We start from the raw sequence: 13,099 nt of genomic DNA, 5'->3' as shown, positions 1-13,099 counted from the left end.
CTCCGACTTTAAGACCAGTCAATAGATTTCCATTTGCAAGTTCATCATGATAATATTGAAGTGAAATCATTTTAGTACCAGCCAAAACCAAATCACTTGCCATTTCCTTCAAGAAAACGATAAATTTATCTTGATCTGTAGAATTCACTATTATTTCATAATTTAAATCTTCAAATCGTGTTAATGTAAGGTATAATTTTTGGACTAGAAATGCTCTATTATCTTCAAATATTGTTCTATCGGATTTAATTTCGACAATTTGCATTAATTTCGATTTTAAATCAAAAAATGGATGATAATCATGTGTTTTTTTGATTTTTTCTATCTTCTGTTTCAGTAAGGCGGTCTTGAGGGTTTCAATGGTCTTAGATGGATCAGTAGTCTTCGGTTTTTCTGTAGTCTTGGCTGCACCAGTAGTCTTCGGTGTTTCTACTGCCTTGCCATTTTCTGCTGTCTTCGGTGTTTCTACTGTCTTGCCATTTTCCACTTTCTTCGGTGTTTCTACTGTCTTGCCATTTTCTGCAGTCCTCGGTGTTTCTACTGTCTTGCCATTTTCTACAGTCTTGGGATTGTCGCCTCTAGAAGATGATTTAAAAGAGTCTCTAAAAAAAATAAAAACCCCAAAAGTTAGTAATATTCCAGAGAATAATAATATTCCTTTTTTAGTGTTTTGCGTCTTATTCAACATCTCAAATTCTACTTAAAGGAGGAGGGAGATTTAAATATTTTAATAAATAAGAAAAATGATAACGCATTTGCAGATGTTAAAAAATTATAATAAAACCACATGCATAATTATTTTCTGTGTACATTAAAATTTAAGCCTAGACCATTAAATTTTATACCATGTGATTTTAATATGTTTATCTATCAGTATGAGTGTGCCATCACGTACCTTTTTTATTTATAGATTCTTAAAATACCACTGCTCTCTCCTTTTTTTTAATTTGAAAAATTCAGTAAAAAGCCAACGATACAAAAAATTCTAAAGATAATTTTCAACTATTCAACTAAAAATCATGATAATAAAAAAAAAACTTTAATTAAAAGAATCGTTAATTACGATAAAAAAAAAACTTGTGTAAAATTTTGAGTTCAATTCAAAATGCTGTTAGTTTGCTTCATTAATGCATTGAAATTATATATATTCTTATCTTCACATTTTTAAGTAAATTAGGAAGTAGTTGTATAAGACGCCGAAAACGCGTCCGAACATTGAATTTAGCCTTGTCCCTTCAGCAAAGAATGGAAAAGTGTAGAGTGTATCATAATTAACCAGTAACAGACTTGGATAGAATCTCATTCCTCTTCCAAATCAATCACCGCCTTGTAAAACAGCCTAATCCACGGTGATAAAACTGGCAACGGAAAATCTAAATGACAAAAGCCTGTGTTACATCAATAAGCAAAATTTACTATTACTAATAAGCGAACGTCTTAAAAAGAAGATAAATACGGGTAAATAAATAAAAATTAATCAAATTCATTCCAAATTTTGAAAAATTAATCTTTAACTGTGCTTATCGCGAGATTGTAAAGATTCTGAAACATAAAGAATTTTCAATCTTATCAATTCTAAATAGAAATCTAAATTTTGATTGAACGATTTGAACTAACTAAATTACATCAAAAACCAATAAATAAATAACAGGCCAATAGCATTCTTGAACATTGATTAAGATGCGTTAATCTATTGGTCATAACAATCAAAACGCAGCTGATATCTTTTATTTGTTTACATCTACACTTTTTGTGATTTGTTTGATTATTATGTTTATAATTTGTAAGTAATCTAATAATAATAAAAAGTAAAAGCCTACAACAGAGAAATCTACACTTTTTGTGATTTGTTTGATTATTATGTTTATAATTTGTAAGTAATCGAATAATAATAAGAAGTAAAAGCCTACGACAGAGAATCAAACACGAATTAATTCTGATTTTCTTGGTAATATAAAATTTTATTAAAAAAAAATGCACTCCTACAACAGAGAAGCAAACACAAATTCAATAATGTAGTCATGGTAGTTAAAAATTGATATTAGATACAAGGAAAGATTCCACACAATATAATGATACTTTTCTATAAATTATTATTTTTATCAATAATAACATTTGGTTTGTAATATTCAAATTAAATCTCATTTTTATATCAGATTTAAAGTGAATGTTTTTGCCTGTTTAATTTGTTTTATAATTTTTTAGCGATATTCTGATTTTACTTCCAATTTAAAAAAATAATTCAAACAAAAATACAGAACCATATTGTCATGATTGATAAATAACTATTCAAAAAAATCAATTTATTGAAGAATTGATTGAATGTTCATGAGAATGTAAGAAAATTGATTTTAGTTTTAAATATTTCAAATTACGTCATGTTTTAAATCTAAAGGAAATATTAAAATCAATTTTGATTCTATTATCGCAAATTAAAACATATACAAATGTATATGAAATATTAAAATCAATTTCGATTCAAAACCGCAAATTGAAATATACTTGCGCTATCTTTTAAAATAGCTATTTGTTTTTAAATAAATAAAAATACACCTCTTGATTTACATACGTAATAAATATTTTATCAATAGGATTATATTTTGCAATTTCTTTAAATCACACTAGAAATTAAAAAATAAATTGGAATCTTTATTGATAAATTATGTCGTCCCAAATTGATGATAATTGTGTCGTCTAATATTCAGCCTTGGATATTTAGTTTGATTACTGCTGGTCCGAATTCTGCCAACGCAGAGAGTATTAAGAAAATTACAAACGAGTGATTAATACCATCTTCCTGGCAAAGAATACTGCAAGCTCCTTTAAGCCAATCTGACCTTAACGATTGTATATAGCTCTAAGCATAAACAAGATTGTCGCGCTCAAAAATTGATTGTGGCTTTTAAACGACTTGGATCGATTTACGAACGCGTGTAAAGGTAATAAATCCAGTATTTGTATGATAAGGATGTTTCCTGTAACGGTGACTTGATTGTCGCTGTCAACATCGTTAATATATCTATGTTCATATAATTATTCTATCATTATTAAATATTTTAATTTTCCGTATAATTAGATCCATAAAGATATTTTTTGTGTTTCCATAAATACCACTAACAAATAACTTGGTTTGATCAAAAAAATACAAATGTTTTTAGTCTTTACTTTTATAACTATTTCTGTTTATTAATTTATTTGCAATTATAATTTTTTATGCGATAACTTAATAATTTTTATTTTGTTTATTTGTAAAGACCATCTTGCTATTTTTATACTTAATAACAGCAAAAACATCTTTAATAAACTTTTATAGTAGTGAAATCACTTTTGTATTATTTTATTTGTGCATCGATTGGCGTTGGAAATTGTAATCTTTATTAATATCTCTAGGTCATAAGTCTCATATCTAAGCTCAATCGATCATTTGATAGTAGATTAACATGAAATTACAAAAACAGTAAATCTTCAATAAACTTATATAGTAATGAAATCACTTTTGTTTATTTTAGTTGTGCATCGATTGGCATTGGAAAGTGGAATCTTTATTAATATCTCTTTGTCATAAGTCTCATATCCAAGTTCAATCGATCATTTGATAGTAGATGAACATGAAATTACAAATACAATACATCTTCAATAAACTTATATAGTAATGAAAGACATTATTCGCAATAATGTAATATATATTATTTGAATGTCTATATTTTTTAAAAAAATTAAATTTGATAAACCATCATCTACCAAGACATTATATGTGAAATTTAATATTTTCACGCTATTTATCACTTTAACGCTTTTTATTTAGCATAAATTATTATTTTAGATAATGAGTGAAAAAATAGCTCTACTTTTTTTTATTTAAACAATATTAATATTGAAATTAGCTGTAATTAGAAAAAAGTCCCAACAAAAATGAAATATATACTTTATAATTTTAAAACGAGTGAATAAATACAATTATAAGTGAGATCACTTGCTTATTTAGGATTATAGCCATACACTGTTTTAAAAGATCATTTGTTAAAATTCAAAAAAAAAGTACAAACTAAGCTTTAATATAGAATTAAAGGTGCCGTGTACCAAAATTAGAAAAATTTTATATTTTTATTTTCAAGAAAATTTTAATTAAGAGACTAAACAATCCAAGTATTCACCTCTGAAAAGAAAACACTTTCAATCACACAAAAATTATAATTTTAAAACTAAAAAAAGTAGTTTACAAGATTTACATGTTCATATATTATCAAAAATACAAATTGTACTTACAACTTCTAAATATGTAACATGAACGAAATCAATGGACCTGATAAATACATAATAGCCAATTTCATGCCTTAAATTTGCAGAAAATACATATTTTGTTACAGGTAGGAGGTCTTAAATTTTTAAAGGTTTGCATGTTGAACTATTATACCTAGATATAGTAGAAACTGATAGGTATCAAATATTGTCGTACGATTTGTTGTTTATTTATACAACTTAGAATCTGGAAAATGGAGTAAGATTTCGCGAAATATAGCTTTTAGGTATTCATAAACATCTTTATTGAACTTTCAAATTCATTATACAATGAATGTTCATAGATTAAATTAGCAATATAATGAACATACTTGGTTTTTACAAGTAATATAAGTCCAATTCAAAGAAAAGATAATATTTTAGTATATTTATACGGTATTTTTTTGGAAATTTGTCATTTGAAATTTTAAAGTATATCAAGATATTAATTCATTCTATGGTAGTTAAAACTAATAACATAACAAACCTTAGCTTAAGTACTAAAAAAAGAACCGATAATCTTGCATATATAAAGTCTGATTATAGTTGAAAAGCCTTCTAGTTATATAATTTTTTCTAAATATTCGTTTATTATGTAGTTTTTAATTTAATGTTTAGGGTTTTAGAGAATTTATCTACAAAAATTGAAATTTGCAAGAATATACAACGCTCATAGATATTAGAGCCCCTCAAACATCCATATATATGTTATATTAATATTTAATACATTATGGGTAAAAAAATTTTTCCTTGGGTTTATAGCACCCTAAGATGTGGCTTTAAAAAAATATAATCGATTCTAACAAGTCACTCTGGTGGTAATTGTTTTTGCTTGCTAAATTTTTTACTTATTACTTTAGAAATAATAAAAAAACGAGAATAAATTATGAAAAAAGTATAAAAACACTTTGAGCAGAGACAACAAAAGAAATAATATTTATATGCTGTTTGGATTAATAGCCCCATAAGTTTTAAAGCGAGTGAACTGCTGTAAGCAAGGTTTCTAGAAAATTTCTTTATATTTTTTTTCCAATTCACAATAAATCTCACTAAAATATAGTAAAGAGAATTAAGCTATGTCAATGCCTATTACGCGCTGAGAAAATCTTATAGCGCTCCTGAAATCATATTTTATAATTAAACAATAAAAAGTAAGATTTAAAATTAAGATAGCAAAAAGAGCGACTACAATTGATTTATTTGCACCAAATAAATAATATTATGGGTGTTTTAATGCTATTTCGTACGAAAAATACAATTTTAGTTATTTTATATGATTTACTCTGGTTATCGGAGTTTCGGGGAGAAGTTAGAGAAATAAACACACAATTTACTGTTAAAAACAATTTCATATTATGCTGAAATGCTAATATTAATTTTATAATTTTAATTGATGTTGAATAATATAAACCATTTGATTTTGGTGTTTTATCATGAAACTATTTGCCATGGTGTTAAGCTTGTGAATAAGGAATTTAATTTTTTTTTAAAAATTGCACTAAATAAACTTACAGTGTATTTTTTCACGGATACTAAAAAGAAGTGAGCAAGGAGGCATTTTGGTAATTATCCGAAACAATTTTTGATTATGATAAACAAAAAAGTTGTCTTTTTTATTATTATATTGGGCTTTAGATTTAAAGATTAGCTTTTTCCCATATAAATATTTATTTTTACCTATGTTCAAAGTTTAGTACTTTTTGACGTATCAAAAAAGGGTGAAATGGATTTTTTATGCGCTGTCAAATTGAGTATCATATTTGTGGCGAACTCAATTGGAGATTAATAATGTCTAATTTTCTATTATTTATTTTTATCATAATTGATTCTAACATATCAATATGGTGTCATAATCTGTTCGTCATGATAATATAACAGTAGCTATTGACACAAGAAATCGCACTATATTTCTTAGTCTTTTTTTGCCATTATCATAATTTCGAGACTAATGCTTTCATCTGGTCTAGTTTAATGATCATGAATTTATGTTTAAATCACATAACCCTACCAAGAAATATGCAATGTTGTTATTTATATCCTATAAAACTTTCTGATAATTTATAGATATTTTGCACATACTAATTTATGATAAAATATTTGACAATTTTCATTTTAAATCCAAAAAAATGCAATACAAAGAAATAAATAGGTAATAATTTTTTTAAATACTAATTATGTATTTTAAAAAAAACTGTTTACTATCTAAAAGCTTAATATGTGCTTGAAATGAAATTAATATGAGTCAAAACACACAATCTATGGCATGATCTAATGTTCTACACACACATGAAAGAAGACAAATTCTAAAACTATTATTATACACAGCAATTGACCATGCAAAAGATGCAAAACCCAAATAAATCTATTATATATAAACAAATACAAAATAATATCATGTGTTAAATCTGATAATAGACTTACATATGCTTTTAAATTTCTCTTCTATGGTCAAAGATTCTTTTATTTGAAGTATTCAAATGTAAAGTCATATAAAAATAGATAAAATCACATTTTTTTCAATTAAACACAATTCAAACATTATTACATGCAATTCAACAGAAAATAAAAATATTACTTTTATTAATACGAGTTCAGTCACATTAAATTTTAGAAAGCTAATAAATATTTTTCCATATTCATGGTCCTCCACTTACAGGTAAAACACATTTTTCATGCTAGAAAAAAATTTTATCTGTGGCTATTCAAAGTTTTTATTCTGTGTAAATATGATATTTTTGATTTACCCACTGTTTATCAGCTAAAAATATAATTTTTATTAAATTTATCCTGTATGGTTTTCCATAAATCAATATGATTATATAATTTGAGTCTCTTGTATATAATACTATAAATTTTAACTAAATAATTTACCTGATATTTATCTATTATGCACATCTAGCATATTTCTTTACCCACTGATATCTTTTTAAGAAATTTATAGGCATTATTAAGATAAAGCTCTATAAAAAAACAAAATGAAATCAATTTCTACAGGCTTTTTATAAAAAAATATTTTACAATAATAAAATATCAATATAAAGAAATAAAGATCTTAAATTTGAAAGGCATGAATTCTATCTGAAGTCTGATTAAAAGAGATTTCTATTTTTTTTATCTAGCATCTAAAGTACATATTTTCAATATTGATTGTTAATTCAACAAATTGGATTCTAAAGAACAAACATTTTATACAATTAAGTTTTCTATAATATTAATTATATTTAATACATCTGCCAAATATTTATAATCTTAATTTATCTAAGAATTCTTTAGGTAAATAGCACAGTCGCGGAACACGATTCAAGCCCCTTCAAATAAATTACATGCGTAGAACAAAAAAATTGTAGAAAGTAAACAACCTCGAAATAATTTTTATGAATTTATATAAAATTTAATGGTAAAAAACACATTTTTTATTTATTTATTTTGTTTATTTATTGTCATAATGATGACTAATAGGATATTTATCATGAATATTTTAGATAACACCTTGTAAATTTGTTCAATTATATGCCTCAATCGGATTTTAACAAAATAGTGAATATATGAAATAAAAAATAGTTCATAGATAAAACACCTGCAAGTTCTTTTTCCAGTTTCCTGTTTCTAATCTCATAGTTAAGAACTAGTACTAGACAAGTAATGGGTAAAAAAGAAAGTGCTACACTACCAATTGTTTTATATGGGATGATTATCTTTTCATATCCATTTTTGCGAAACATATATATTAAGGTAATTCCGTTGTTCAAAAGAATATTTTGGATTTGTGACGAAATTGTTGCATGGGCAGCCATTTTAAACATTCCACTGTTTGATGCTGCGATTCCCGTTATGATATCCGGTATGCATTTTCCAATACTCAATAGATGTATACAGATGGATTGGTTTGTTATTTCGGCTTTTTTAGACAGAATAATAATTTTCACCATTGTGTTGATTGATAAGATTGTTATATACATGCAACTGGTAAAGAACGAGTACATGTATTCTATTACTGGTAGCTTTCTTGATCTGATTATAAGAAAGAGTGATATACCTAGGAAAGAGCACATTAATATGCAAATGTAAAAAATATAATTTTCCATTATCCCCAGAAAAACCAATTTAATCATTAAAAAGTTAATGACCGGTGAAAAAAGACCCGCAAAAGATCTAGACACAATCTTTTTATTAGCTCTTCTGTGTAATATCGTAAAATCAAAAAATAATTCAATGGGTATTCTTACTAATTTAAGGAGGATATTTTTGATTGTAAAAGTCGTTTTTGGTCTAGCCAAATTTTCCTGGAAATCTGATTCCAATAAAAAATCTAGATTCTCATCGATATTAAGATTGCTATGGTTGATTATCGAAAACTGGCTTCTAGAAGTTTGTATATTATTGATTACATTTTCAGAATGTCTAATATTATTTGGAGTTTCTTGCACGTGTCCGATGATGGAATGTGCGTCATGTGAATCATAAGCATTTATTATATAATAATTCGGCTCTTGATTTACTTGATCTCGCAAAGAATTAATGGTATTATCTACCCCACTCATGGCACTCAAAATATTTTCACTTAAACCAGAATTATTATTGATTATTCTTCCATTCATAAAATTTCTTTGAGGTGGTAATTGAAGTTCTGACGTTTCATTTATATTCGTTTGTTGATTTAAATTACTACTTATTTGAAAAATATGTTCTTCTGGATCATCTTGTACTTCAATCGAGTCTGTATGCAAAGAAGCTCTGTAATATGAAAATATTAGAAACATTATATAAACAAATATCATGATATAGCTTATTTCGAAAGTTACCGCACTGAAAATAATTATTCCCAATAAAAAAGAGAATGCACCCAATAATGAGAATATATTTTTGTAAAATGGTTCACTGTCTAAATATAGTTTTCTAGTGCTAAATATTATCACCATGGATAGTGAAATTGTAATTCCAACTATAATAGTTCCCAGTGTTGTGATCAAAAGAAGACCCAGAGCCTCATCATTATTTGGTTCAAGCACATCTACAATCCAGAAATTAGAAAAAAGATGATGCATAGTATTTCCCATATTTAAAAGAAGAATACTTGAAATACCTGTGCACAATTTGAATCTCTTTGAGATTTTAGAAACAACAGGAACATAGTATATCTTGGCAATATAGAAGCATACTAATAAATTTACAAAACATGAAATCGTGATATATGGTGTGATTAGAATTTCTGGTATCAGCGAATTAGGAAATTTTGTGTTCATTTTTAGAAAAATAAGGGGACACTTATGCATAATGATAGTGTAATTGATTTAAATTAATCATGTAGATTCAATGATAAATAAAATTTTAATTTACCTAAAAATAAACAAATAAAAATTGCCTAGAACTTCAAATTTCGAGATTAAAAACATTGAATTGAATAATTTAAACACCTATGACTTTTATTCTTAATATTTAATAGCGAAGATCTCATTTTTAAACTGGAAATCACTATGAAAAAAAATCATGATGGTAAAACATCAATAGTACATGAGATTTTGCAATTTAGTTTCAATTTCAAATTTATATTTTTTTATTGCAGAACTATGGTTTGTTGTGCCACTTTCTGATATTATGACGGTTCACCCTTTAAATCATATTTTATAGCAATCTACATTGTATTAGTCTTCATATTCAACATATTTTAAGAATTTAATGGTTTTTAATTGTATTTATATAGACTTCATGTGTTTTATATAGCATAGCTGCCTTTGCAAAATCTAATTTACCTAGAAACCATCGCGTTTCTTCAAGTAAAATTATTAATTTCTGCCTATCTTCTACAATTTTGAATATAAATATATAACGAATCTATCAAAATCATATCTTTATAGATACTACGAGTGAAATAATTTTCTATTTTATAACAAAATAAATTAATATGATCATAAACACACTGTTTTTTACGGTATAATAATGGTAAATATAGCTTTTCTATAAATTGCACTCTATTCGTAAAAATATCGATAACTACACAAAGAAATGTATTATTCATTTATAGATATTTGAAACTATGGATTAAAGAGCAAAGGTGTCATATAAGCTAATACTAGTATGTCGTACAAATATAAAGGTAAATTATACCTTATACACATTATGTATTTTACTAAATTTTTAGGTAAAAACGAATTTTAGTTACTAATTGTTCAAAAAAATCAAAAAGCGGTGATAATTGTAAAATAATACAGAACAATTATATTGAATAGAAAATTAATTTCGCTTCATAGAATCGATGAAATTATTTTATCATAAACTTGGATAGGTTACAGACGAAATAAAAGGATTTTTTGTTTTAGAACCCAAGATCATTCATGGGTTATCTATTTCATGAGGGGATAGAGAATTCAAAGATTAAAACTACTAAGAAAACAAATAGACGATCGTATTGACTACGAAATCGTGACATAAATAAATTGTACTTTCAATATTTCATTTATCATGTTGATTGAAAATATCTTATTTTCATGGTTGTAATTTATTTTAATTACATGAGTATCCCTTTTTAACACCAACCCGAAAATGATCAATCTATTGAATAATATATTGTGTTGTTCATATAAAAACTAATACCAGAACATATAATTTTTTTTTATAATAACAGAATACCAAAAAAATGCATAAAACAAAATAATAATTATAAAATTTCAGTTTAGAGGTTTTTAACGAGAATTATTCATGCATTATTAATCGAAGAAAATTCTTATTATGCTAATTTTCCTAGTTTATATTTTTAAAAAATTCAAACTTAAACATATTCTCTGATTTTTACTTACATATCTCAAATAATTACTACAAAATTAAGCATGTGTATTCCTCTACGTCTTATATGTGCTAAGTTTTATTATAATATTGCTTAAAAGCAATATCTATAAATTAGTGATAAAATTAGCGTCTTTCTTTCGATATGCAAAAAAGATGATGAAAATTAAAAAAAACGAGCTGCATATTTTTTTGTTTATTTTTTTGTTAGAATCAATATATCTTAAGGTTAGATTTCTTTCAACTCTCTATTTATGAAACTTTTATTCCAGATTTTGAAGCCACATATCATATTTTAATTGTAGAGTACACTATAATTTTTATTTGTTCTTATAAATTAAATTAAAACGACCTGAAAAATTACATATGTTCTAACTTTAAACTAGTTCATGAAACAATTTCGTAAAAAAAAGGATATCGAATTCACAAACCAGATCAGTGTATTTAAAGCCCTGGGATTTAAAAAACCCCTTTATTATATGTCTCGAAAAAAAGGATAGGTATTTAGGGAGACTTTAAATAGAACAAATTGGTCGGAAGTAAAGCACGTTATGTAAACGAAATATCATCTTAACTGGGCTCAAAAGCAAAAAATAAAAATTTGGTGATGGTTATAGCCCATATCAGAGATTAGGTAGGACGGATTAAATTATCTTAAAATGTAAATAAAAAGTAATCTCGGTTCTAAATTGTCAATGAATGCACTTTTTTTTAATTTTTTATTTATTAAACACCAACAAGAATATTAACAAAAAGAGCAAGTCATAAATCAAAACTATATAACCAGTAAAAAACAGTTTTTTATAAAAAAACAAACGCAAAAAAAAAGATATAAAAAATTTTTACACTTGTATAAAAAACAGTATCTACGATCTTTTAAATAACAGTATAAGAAATTTAGTGTCTTTCAATTGTGAATTGATCAGATATATTGTATATTATAAAGTTTTAGTATTTGTATTATTTGTCTAAAGTCTATTCTTAAGCAAAAAAAATAAAATAAAAATTGCGTATTTCTTGGACCTTAACAAACAGAAAAAAAGGTCAAAATTAAAATAGCAATTTTTGGTAAAATATATAGTATATAAAAGCTGTAATATTTATAATGCTATACCACGGGCTTTTAGTTGTTTTAGATACAAAACTCATGTAATTGATATACAGTTTTTCAAAATTTGCCATTTACATATTTCAAAAGGACAAAATACTAGAATTTGACCACCTCAAATATGTAAGCCACATTATAGAAATTGGATTTCCGAAAGTAGAATTTTAAGATATTCAATTCATTTATATATTTATGAACAAAAATAAACATTGTGTTTTCTATAGATTAGCTACATTTGGGTGTCTTTATGTCCATTAAAAACAGTTTATAGCCTTTTTTGTTGTAAATATAAACTTTTAGGTATTTGAAATCTATGAAGGCGTTTAATAGATCATTATTCTTACACTATTTGTTGTTTCAATGTATTACATAGGATTTAAATTTACAAATGGTCATATCTGTAAACACCATAAAAATTATGTAAATTATAATATATAATAGAAATGGTGCACCTTGTTTTCGAGCAAATGTTTATCTAAATAAAAAGCGCTGCTTTTTTATATTAATCAATAGAATAGTTAAAAAAAAAGCAAAATCATTCGTATGCAAATTATTTTATTTTTGTACACTTAAAAATTTTTAAGTAGAATAATGATAGCTCAAGTTCTTTTATTAAAACAACAAAAAATGCTTAAAAATCAAAAAAAAGCCGAAAAACAATTTTAACAGTACAAATTTTTATAGTGCTATATTCGGATACTTTAGAATCGTATTTCATATATGGAAAACTAATCGATAATCTTTAATAATAAAAAAAATAAACTTAAATAATAATAAAAATCGGAAAAAATTAAAATTTATGCTATTTATTTGTTACATCTGATATAACAAACGCTTTTTTACAGTATAAAGCCGAAAAAGTATAACTATATAAAATAATTAATCCCATTTTCTTAATATATTATATTCTATCAATTCAAAAATAACTACTTA

Source organism: Rhyacophila brunnea, unplaced genomic scaffold (assembly GCF_057557595.1).
Source record: "Rhyacophila brunnea isolate RB1 unplaced genomic scaffold, BYU_Rbru_1.0 scaffold_28, whole genome shotgun sequence".
In the NCBI taxonomy this organism is placed as follows: domain Eukaryota; kingdom Metazoa; phylum Arthropoda; class Insecta; order Trichoptera; family Rhyacophilidae; genus Rhyacophila; species Rhyacophila brunnea.
The sequence above is the reverse complement of the archived record's forward strand: the minus strand, read 5'-3'. Positions refer to the sequence as shown.